This window comes from Lactuca serriola, chromosome 8, assembly GCF_051521515.1.
Source record: "Lactuca serriola cultivar US96UC23 chromosome 8, Lser_US96UC23_V15, whole genome shotgun sequence".
Lineage (NCBI taxonomy): Eukaryota > Viridiplantae > Streptophyta > Magnoliopsida > Asterales > Asteraceae > Lactuca > Lactuca serriola.
The window spans coordinates 292027835-292040023 of NC_136415.1; the positions used below are offsets into that span (position 1 = coordinate 292027835).

The following is a 12189-nucleotide window of genomic DNA, read 5'->3' on the forward strand; positions in this document are numbered from 1 at the left end:
TTCAAGAATTAAAAGAATACTTATGTCTAGATCCGATTTCACTTTCTCCTTTGGTTGATTTCTTACAGATAGATTATATTGATTATCAATTATCTAGTTATTATGATCAAATATCTAGGACTACCAATTTATGAATGAAAAAGCAATGACCATGCACAAGTTAAACACCAAATTGATAATAGAACAATTAGACTATAAATGATATGAGTTATTGTAACACTCATAAACATCATGATAAATGTAAACTTTTTAAAACCAACTATTTCCACAAATTGTTACAAACATAGTTTTCAAAACATATTCAATATCAAAGTCTCCCAAAATCATAAGTCCAAACATAAGAATGCGTATGGTTACACATTCGCCTTCCCACGATTATCCCAAGTACCTGAAACATAACCCAAAACTATAACTCAACGCTTAGTGAGATCCCCCAAAGTACCAACACGCAAACAAATAACATATACAATAATAGCATATCGGGTTCGCTCAACCATCAGGTTGGAGTACCCCAGACCCCTCAAGCATCGGGTTGAAATGTCAATACACTGTGGGTTGAGTCAACCATTGGGTTGGAATACCCCAGTCCCATCAACCATCGGGTTGGAATTCCAATATACAATGGGTCCTGTCATCCTCGGGATGGAATACCCTTGGGCGTACTCAACCATCGGGTTGGAATGCCCCCGGTCAGTTGGCTCACAAATAGAGCAGTAAAGACTCAACCATCAACAAAATATGTGCACATATACATAACAAAAAAACATATTGTCAACCAAAAGACAACGTACAGATCCACTGATCACTATGCATAGCAACATCCTATATATCAGGGTACCAATCTAATAGATCACTACAATACAATAGCGTGCATAACAGGATATCGAATCCAAAGGGCCGGCCTTGATGCGTTCGACCTGCAAGTACAATGAGGAAAACTCACCTCACAACTGAACAGAAGCTGGTGAGGTCCCGACCCCGAATCTCAATTCTATAACCGGAACCTAATCCCACCAATGACCAATTTCCATCAAAATCCTAAAATACCCTCAAGGTCAAACTTGGTCAAAGTCAAAGTCAATTGGTGAAACCCACTAAGTCAACTAAGTCAACCCAGCGGAGTCAACCCAATCAAATCAACTCATCCGGGCTAACCCAGTGCGAGTACGCGGGGCGTACTCCAGAGGTACGTTGAGCGTACTCCAAACCCTCGCAGTTGACCACCATTGGGGTGGTTGACCTTGTAAGCAGGCATACTCCGAGTACGCATGGTGTCCTCTTGCATCCTTTGAAACTTAATAAGTGCTTAATGGCTTAAGCACTTATGTCCATATTTCATATCGAATGCTCAAATACACTCTAAAGTCATCAAGTTTCCAGCCTTATAACTTTACATGCCCATTAAGTGCTTAAATTAGGGTCTTAATCCTTTAAGACATTCTACAAGATGCATGGAGCAAAACTAACCATTGGGACTTCGTTTTTATGACTTAGGAACCCTCCTAGGGTCTGAAAGGACAACTAAAATCGTCAAGAACATGTCATGCTCAAGATAAGATATTCGTAACCAAAAAGTATCACTAAAACAACCATTTCTAGATCAACATGATTGAAAGATCAATTTGCAAGCTTTATACCTTTGAAGGGTTGCAAATAAGAGAAAATCCTAAATCCAAAGTGCTTCACTCTCCAAAGATGATCTTGGCTTCCTCCCTTCCTCTTCTAAGCACACAAACACACACTTTTAGTCTAGAAATGGCTTCTCAATGAGAAATAGGGCTTTAAACACGAATGAAAGGGTGGAGGCTGATAAGGTGAAGGAAGTACGTGCAACGTAGAATGATGTACGCCCAACATACTAGGGCACGCTCTACTATGCTCAGCATACACCACGTACGCATGGTGTACTCTGAAGCCTTAAATTACCAAAATGCCATTAAGTCCCTTTTTGCCTACAATTCTTGAACCTTGGGACCAAATTCAATATAAATGAATTAAAGGGTTGGAATTTGAAGTACTTTATCATCAGGATGTTACAGTTAGTCTCATATGATCAATTCAAGCAACCAAGCACAACTTAATACTATTTATGCTCTATAAAATAGATAAACTTACTAGCTTTAATTACTTAAACTAAGATGTGATTAATCCTAGCTCTAATTATCTAATGATCATAAACAATTAGAAGATAGACTCATGTAATTAATATGATCAATTTATAAGCAATATAAACTGCAATTAAAACATGTTAGGCTTTATATATAAAAAACCAAGTAAAATCAACAATACTCATCTAATATCGAAATCAACATATAACAATCAAGCTCATCTTCACCAAACAGAAGTAAAAGGTGATTAGCCTCTCCTTGTAGTAGAAAAACACATTAAATCTAAGCACAGTAAGCTAGACATAAGTTTAATAAGCAAACCAACTAGATGAAGGTTGAATATCATCTAAATCTTCCTCAATCCTTGAGCTTTCTTGAATTTCGACTTTATCTAGGTTTCTAAGGGTTTATTATTCGCATTTAACCTTAGAGAACCAAATTCTCACACTTTCAACCTATTATCCAGGATTTATAATTGAGAAAATCTGACCACCACGTTGTTTTTGACCGTCACCACGATGTGGTTTTCGTGTTAATCATGTGCCTGCCACGTCAGCAAATGGGTCATGGTTCTTCCAATCACCACATCGCGGTTATGTGACCACGACATGCTCTTCAGACCTTTTCTTTTCTTCTTTTGTATTAGCTCATGTTTTCTACTTTTAGCATCTCGTATGCTTCCTTTTTGTCCCAAGCAAGTCTTTGCCACTACAAAACATAATTTAAACATACTAATTATCTTTTTTTCCATATTAAGCATAACTGTAGCTAAAAGTATTAGAAATATGCATTAAATATGTAGTTAATTATGCTCATATCAAAATACCCCACACTTGGCTTTTGCTTGCCCCCAAGAAAAACTGATCTTATTATCATCATATCAAGACTTTAACTACCAACATCGCACAAAACAATCCATTTTGATCCTCTCCATTACTCCAAGACCGCAATGCATGTATTTGTGTTTAAATTTTTCCTAAGAACTTCCCCAATCCTAAACACTCACAATCTTCATAAACACTTGCCCACTTTTTTTGAACAACGCTCATTTTATTCATCCCTCCGAATCCATCCCCTTAAAACTTTCTTAACCTCAATGTATTTTTGGTTAAACCCCCAAGCATACATATGAAAAATAACCTACAAAATTAAAATACAATAAATAACTTGGCAAACTTTGCCTTATTCTTGAGTCTTTGATAATTTGGAGTTTTTCTTCATGATATTTCTTGATCTTCATAGCTTGTAGACTCTTTTTCTTGATCCTTTGCAACTTTTTTTTTCTATTTTCTATTTTTCTTTTCTCACTATTTTTTTCACTCAAAACTAAAAATCTTATCAAACATATGCTTTAGATAGGGAACTTAACTTCAACCCTTATTGGTTAGAGGTATTAGTCTAAGGTGTAATGACTACATAAGCTCTCCTGGATACAATTATGGTACACGATGCTAAACATATTGCAGCCTTCAAACTAAGCAATTTCGTGTTTTTGTTACATGATTTCAATCGGACAGGGAGGCCACAAATACACTATAACATATATTGGCGGAAATAAAGATTGAAACTTGCATTGGATCGTCCCACACAACACTAGTAACCTAGATCTTAAGACAACAATTTTCTTTGACTAGATTAAGTTTTAGATTATTGTTTCAAATCTTTCTAATAATTTTTTTAAAATCCTAGCCATTTTTCAATTTTTTTTTTATCAGAATTCTTGTTTCCCTTTATTAAACCCCCTACCCCACACTTAAATGATGCAATATCCCCATTGTGTACTAAAACAATTAAGAACATATAAATTAAAGAGGAAGAATTGGAATAGACTCCAATTGGGTAGTAGTGGCAAGATCGAATTCTGAAAGTGTGTGGAAAGCTTGGACTTCTCGTAATATGGCTGGAAACAAGAATATTGGACCTCTTTTTGTGAATGCAAATGTGCCGGATCGGAATAAAATCAAAGAACCATTCTTGAAAAATGTGTTGAACCGCTACCAGGTTGTGGGAAAGCACCGCCACGACTTGGTGTAAATCTGTAAATCGTAATGCTCGAGCAAAATAATGTTGCCACGACATGGTCTAAGGATGCCACATCGTGGTGCGGTAAAAAGCAATCGCGATAAAAACTTTTTCCATAATGTGTTGATGATGTCCATGTCGTGGTTCCTTCTCAGATTGTCTTTAAAAATTGGAATAAGGAATCGACTCTTCGTAATGTGTAGGACCATTCCCAAACTTCGTTTTTAGTAAAAATTCTTCAAAATGCCTATTCTCTTCATCATAATGTGGGAACCCCACACTTATCTAAGAATATGGTCTTTGATTGTGATTTTCAAAAAGATCACGCGTTTTTCATCCATTAAGCTCCTTTATCACTTCATGTACACTTTTTTTTAAACTACAAAATAAATTAAGAAGACTAGAGAAACACATGATGAATTGGTTAAAATAAAAACTAAACGAAAATAAAATCAAAACGGAAAATAACATGCAAGCTCTAAAAATTGGGTTACCTCCCAAGAAGTTCTTCTTTTTGAGGAGTCGTGAGTTGGACTCCTTCCCATTCTACGTTGTTGAAGTTGGGAGTGGGATATCCCTTTGCTCCTTTGCTCCTTCCATTTTCGCTTGTAAGCTTGAACCCTTCTCTTGTAAGCCTTCTTTAAATTCTCTTTCTTCTTCTTGTTGGCACTTTCCTCACCCTTATGCTTCACCCCTTTTCCTTACTTCTTTTCCTTGTTTACCTTCTTATCATCTTCCTTAGATCCATCTTTATCTACCTCCATGTTGACCATTGTTGGCTCCTCCAATTCTCATCCCATATCTTCTTCTATTATTTACACTTCCTCATACAAGTCCTCTTTGATTTCATCCATTTCTTCTTCCTTTTGAAACTTAGGTGTAGTAAGTGAAAGCATCTCAAAATTCATAGGATTCGAGGCTCTTGGCCTCAAATCTTTGACTTTTTCAACATTGGGCTCCTCCCAAACCTTAAGCTCTTCTTCCATCATCTTCTCAATTGCAACTAGCTCATCAAGATCCTCTTCCATCGCATCTATCTTCGACACTTCGCCTCTTGGTTCTTCATGTTTCAATTTAGGACCCATCTCAAAGGTAATATAATCGTCTTCCACACGAAGTGTGATTCTTGATTCATGGATTTCAACTAGTGCTCTTGTGATACTCAAAAATGGTCTTCCTAAAATAATTGGAAGTTCTTGATCCTCCTTCATGTTAAGAACCACAAAATCGATAGGAAAAACAAACTTTCCCGCTTTCACTAGTAAGTCTTCAATGATTCCTTATGGGTATGTTGTCGAGTGATCAACCATTCAAATGGTAATCCTTGTGTCTTGGAGCCTTAGTAATCCGAGCTTTTGATAGAAAGAGTATGACCTGAGATTAATGCTTGCCCCCGAATTGGATAAAGCATTAATAAAAATCAAATTGCCAAATTTACAAAGAAATATGAGTTTTTCATGGATATCCCATCTTGATTGGTAATCCCTTGATAATCGCATCTGAACAAAACTCATTAAGAACCATAGTTTAGGCCTTTTCTAACTCCTTTCTATTACTCATTACATCTTTTGCAAATTTTGGAAGTTTTGCCATTGATTTAAGGAATGGGGGGTTGATCCAGAGTGAGGTCACTTGTTCCATAAATTTCCTTTGTCCGGGCTCGAGAGAATGTTTGATTGCTCGAGATAAGAATGGAAAAGGTGGCTGAAATGAATTGAGAAGAGAAAAAAGTTCTTCAACTCGAGACCACGACTTGGTGAAGCATTAGAGAGCAATCCACTATATGATCTTTTGGCTCCAGGATTTTCTTCTTCCGCACATGACTTAGATTGACTTATAGCTACTTCATCGGTCATTATTGGCTCAGAATGAACCTCTTCTTCGGTGTAGATCGCCATGACATGAGGTTGTGACTTTGGGTCTTGATTTTTGGGTGGTAACCTTTCATTAACAAGTGTGGTCAATTGCCCAAGTTGAGTTTCTATGTTTTTGATGGAAGCTTGATGGTTTCTCAGATCGACGTCAGTAGTATTATGCCTATTTTTAGATGTTTCCATAAATCTAATCCTTTTGTTTCTTGTACTATTCGTATGGCAACCACTCCTTCTTGGGCTTCCTCCAATCTTCATCATATTTATCACCACATGAGTAGAACACTTGCGCCTTCTTGTTCCTATTTTCATCCAAAATCACAATTCTTGGTCAAATGTGGATGACTATAATTGTCACAACCAACTCTTATCGCATGAATGGATTGATCTAATTTTGTCATTCGCATATCCATAAAATCTAATTCAGCTATGATTGCAGCCAAGTTCTCGTTCCCACCATCTCCTTTTCCTCTTGTAACATTATCTAATGGATTGTGGTACTCTCGTGAGTGATTTGAAAATTCTTCAATTAATTCTTTTATAGTTGTCGGCTCCTTCTTCGTCATAGGCCCTTATGAGTCAAGAAGTTGTATAGTAGTTACATTCAATCCATCATAGAAGATGGAAACTTCTTGTTGAACATTCAAATCATGTTGAGTGCAACTTCTAATAAATCCCTTTTATCATTCCCAAGCTTCATATAAGGACTCTGCCACCCCTTGTTGAAAGTTAGCAATCTTCTTTTTAATCTTTGAAATCTTCGAAGGTGAACTAAATTTCTCTATGAAAGCATCACAAAGAGTAGCCCATGTGGTAATAGATCCGGGTGCAAGAGACTTCAGCTAATCCTTTGCTTCATCGGTAAATGTGACCGAAAGCATCCTTAGTAACATAGATTCTCATGGAACATTAGGGACATGAAAGTAGTTTGCAATATGCTTGAAAGCATCTTCATACTCTTTCCCAGCGAAAGGTATATCCTTGAGCATTGATAGAATGTGTCCCTTGAGCTCAAAACTTCTCTCGGCTGGTATCTTAGGTAGAACTAGACCTAGTACATGTTCTTCATGTATCCTCTTCTTATAGCCTCCAATCATCGTTCTCGTAATGCATGCCATCTCTTCAACCTCTCTTTTAATCTCCAAATTGTCTTAACTTCCTTCAGTAGAGGATTTTGGCTCATATCCAATTCCTTTTATCTAGCGTCCTCTCAAAGCTTTCAAATCCTTTGTCTGATTGAAAAGTGCTTGTTGACTCGTTGACTTTCTTATCCTTCTTCTTGTGGAAAGCAGATTCGGGGTCTTGACGTGGAGGAACAATAGAAGTTTTAGATACTTGGGTCATAAATCACTGAAACAAAACAAAAATGCGTAAAAGGAATAAAAATCAGTAAACTAATAAATTCACTGAAGTGAGACCACGACGTTGTAAGGATAACCATGATGTGGTTGTGTCTCAGAAAGAAAAACAAAATCTACTAATTGCATAAAATTAACTTTTTGTGGTTTTTACCCCACAAAAACGATCGAATAACTAAAAGCAATTAAAATGATTATCAAATAATTCATTCCCCGGCAACGGCACCAAAAACTTTGATGCCAGAAAAAGTACCTATTTAGTTTTTAATTTATAATTTAACAAACTCTTACTAACTATGAACCTATATGCAATGTATCTAGTCAGTTTATAGTATAGCTCAGGTAAGTCGGGTGTTGATCATAGGGAACAAAATTTAATTAATCAAATTAACTACTTCTAATTAAACTATTAAACAAACTATGATTAGGGGGTGTTACAGATTTTCAAGATCAGAATAACTTAATATCAACTATCAAACAAACAAGAAACAAAAACAAAGTAACTTCAAGAATTAAAAGAATACTTTTGCCTAGATTCGATTTCATTTAATCCTATGGTTGATTTCTTATGGATAGAATATTGATTACCAATTATCTAACTATTATTATCAAATATCTAGGACTACCAATTTATGAATGACAAAGCAATGATCATGCATAAGTTAAACACCAAATTGATAATAGCACAATTGGATTAGGAATGATATGAGTTACTCTCCTATGATCAATTCTAGCAACCAAGCACAACTTAATACTATTTATACTCATTAAAACAGTTAAAGTTACTAGCTTTAAATACTTAAATTAAGATGTGATTAATCCTAACTCTAATTATCTAATGATCATAAACAATTAGGAGCTATATTCCTGTAATTAATATGATCAATTAACACACAAAATCTTATTTATAAGCAATATAAACTAGAACTAAAACATGTTAGGCTTTATATATATAAAAAACAAGTAAAATCAATAATACTCATCTAATATCGAAATCAACACATGTATCAAGCTCATCTTCACCAAACAGGAGTAAAAGGTGATTTGCCTCTCATTGTAGCAGAAAAAACACATTAGATCTAAGTAAAGTTAGCTAAACATAAGTTTAATAAGCATACCAACTAGATCAATGTTGAATATCTTCTAAATCTTCTACCATTCTTGACATCTCTCGAATTTCGACTTTCTCTAGGTTTCTAAGGGTTTATTAGTCACAATTAACCTCAGAGAACCGAATGCATCCTCTCTGTTTCGACCTAATGTCCGAGATTTCGTAATTGAGGAAATTTGGCCACCACGTTGTGGTTCATCGCCACCATGATGTGGTCTTTGTGTTAATCCCGTGTCTACTACATCATCAAATGGGTCGTGATTCTTCCAATCACTACATTGTGGTTATGTGACCACGATTTGGTCTTCAGACTTTTATTTTGTTTTCTTGTCTTAGCTCTTTTTTCCTACTTCCAGCTCTTTGTATGCTTCCTTTTTGTCCCAAGCAAGTCTTTGGCGCTACAAAACATAATTTAAACATAATAAGTACCTTTTGTTCCATATTAAGCATAATTATAGCTAAAATTATTATAAATATGCATTAAATATATAGTTAATTATGCACTATCAAAATAGCCCACACTTGGCTTTTGGTTGCCCCCAAGCAAAACTGATCTTATTATCATCATATCAAGACTTTAACTACCAACATCAGACAAAACAATCTATTTTGAGCCTCTCCATTACTCCAAGACCGCAATGCATATATTTGTGTTTAAATTTTTCCTAAGAACTTCCCCAATCCGAAATACTCACAATCTTCATAAACACTGTCTCACTTCTTTTGAACAACGCTCATTTTATGCATCCCTCCGAATCCATCCCCAGAAAACTTTCTTAACCTCAAGGTATTTTTGGTTGAACCCCTAAGCATACATATGGAAAAATAACCTAGAAAATAAAAATACAATAAATAACTTGGAATTTTTTTTCCTTATTCTTGAGTTTTTGATAATTTGGAGTTTTTCTTCATGATATTTCTTGATCTACATAGCTTGTAGACTCTTATTCTTCAACTTTTGCAACTTTTCTTTCTTTTTCTATTTTTTTCTCATTTTTTTCACTCAAAACTAAAAATATTATAAAACACATGCTTAAGCAAGGGAACTTAACTTCAACCCTTATTGGTTAGAGGTATTAGCCTAAGGTGCAATGACTACATAAGCTCTCATGGATACATTTATGGTACACGATACTAATCATATTGCGGCCCTCAAACTAAGCAAGTTAGTGTTTTTGTTCCATGATTTCACTAAGACGAGGAAGCCAAAAATACATTATAACATATATTGGCTCAAATAAACATTGAAACTCGCATCGGATCGTGCCACACAACACTAGCAATCTAGACCGCCACCACGACGTGGTCTTCGTGTTAATCTCGTGTCTGCCATGTCAACAAATGGGTCGTGATTCTTCCAATCACCATGTTGTGTTTATGTGACCATGATGTGGTCTTCAGACCTTTTCTTTTCTTCTTTTGTTTTAGATTATGTTTCCTGCTTCCAGCTCCTCATATGCTTCCTTTTATTCCTGAGCAAGTCTTTGCGACTACAAAGCACAATTTATCATAATAAATATCTTTTGTTCCATATTAAGCATAATTGTAGCTAAATGTATTTGAAATATGCATTAAATATGTAGTTTATTATGCACATATCATGTAATAAATACTACAAAAATTCAAAATGAGGAACATCTTAAGCATATGTTATATAGCAAGAATAATAAATAGTTATAGGATAGAATAGTATCCTATTAACCCACCTCTAGCAAACAATTATAGGATAGTAACCTGTTAACCTACCTTCTTAGATATAAGAAGCAAGATAGAAACATACGATAGGAAATGCCTAATATACTACATTTGGTAAGGAGACGCCTAAAGAGAGTAGTAATATACAGTAAACATCAGATAGAGTAAGAAAACCATAGTACCAACAAACATTAAAATCTTACCTTAAAACCATGTAGGCTGAAATACTTTTATAACCACATATAGTTACGTGTAAAAAGTATTTTCAAACTATAAAACATGTGAACTCACCAACATTATGTTGATTATTTCAAAACCACATGTATTCCTAGGAAACCGTGAGATAGAAGATGCACTCTGTGGAGCAGCGGTTAATCAATGGAGCTACTGGAAGCTTTGTATTAGTTAGTTTTATGCCTAAATATAGAGGCACCCTTTTCTATTAGAGACTTCAATAAAACATATTCCGATGTAACATTTTACTCATAATGGAAGTGATATATATGTTATATCTTGTTCTGTATTGTTTAATGTATGTTCAATATCTGTGATCTAACATTCTAACGTCGCGCAGCTTGGCGATTCTGTCGTCGGCCGAGGGTGTGACATCTTGAAACCAACTATGTTATGCATGTAGCTAAATGATGTCACTAATAGATATTGATGTTATGTTACCATAACTTAATACATTAAACGCAATAACCAAAAACTAACATCCTATGAAAACCAAAGGTAAATAAACTCAAGCAAAGATGTATTGAACATGGATAATTAAAAACAAAAACGAAGATTTGAATATCATCATGTGTAGCTTGTTCTTAAAGAAAGATTGAATCATCTATAAAAATTATATAGGTTTTATTCATTTACATCAAAAAAATTTCAATTTTTCATTCACTATTCTATACGTTTTAATCATTTCTTGCCTACGTCAAGCAATGTAAATATATAAATAAAAACCCAAAATATGAAATTGTCAAATTGATTAAACATGACAATATTTTGTGGCATACGCCACCTTAGGCATTCCCCGCAACTAACATGGAGAAGATAAATAACAATGTCCTTAGAACAACATTCAATCATCGACTCATTTGATTATGTTTTAGTTCTAGCTATATTATTTTAATCTTGCTCATTTGAGATAAAATATATCTAGAATCAAAAAAAATTTAAACAATTTAGTTAACTTTTTTACAAAATTGATTATCACTTTAGTAACCCATGAGCTGACACACATCCTCTCGTCTCAAAACTACAATATGAAAGAAATATCAGTGAACTATAAATCGTGTACACAACATTTCACTAGGAGGCTGACATTAAAATACAATGCCCACAAGGAGTCCCATTCAATATCGGAATTCAAACTCTCATGTTGTGGAAACTAACACTTAAACCCTAGCCATTTGTACATTATCTTGAAACCAACTATGTTATGCATGGTGCTAAATGAGTCGAAAGTATCACTAATAGATATTGATGTGATGTTACCATAGTTTAATACATTTAACGCAATTACCAAAAACTAACATCATATGAAAACCAAAGGTAAATAAACTCAAGCAAAGATTCATTAAACATGGATAGTTTAAAACAAAAACAAACAACCAAACATTGTCATGTGTAGCTTGTCCTTAAAGAAAAACTCAATGGTCAGTAAAACTTATATAGGTTTAATTCATTTACATAAAAACAAAATTCAAATTTTCACTCACTATTCTATACGTTTTAATCATTTCTTGCTTGCGTCAAGCAATGTAAAGATATAAATAAAAACCTAAAATACGAAATTGTCAAATTGATTAAACATGACAATATTCTTTTACGTACACCACCTTAGGCATTCCGCACAAATTAATCTCGGGACTAACATGGGAAAGATAAATCACAATGTCCCCCACAAACTAGTTCCATAACTAACATGTGAAAGATAAATCGCAATGTCCCCAGAATAAAGAAGGTGATATCCAAATATTTGAGTATCTGACACACCTCTTATGGAGAACCATAACATGACAATA

The 12189-nt window shown here is 34.7% G+C and overlaps 1 non-coding gene across 1 annotated transcript; it reads left to right on the plus strand.

Annotated features, from left to right (window-relative positions):
- The first annotated feature begins 6646 nt into the window (after positions 1 to 6646).
- On the plus strand, positions 6647 to 6753 carry LOC145071568 (small nucleolar RNA R71). Its single transcript, XR_013690574.1, has one exon. It is a non-coding gene; the product is annotated as a small nucleolar RNA R71 (small nucleolar RNA).
- The last annotated feature ends 5436 nt before the right edge of the window (positions 6754 to 12189 follow it).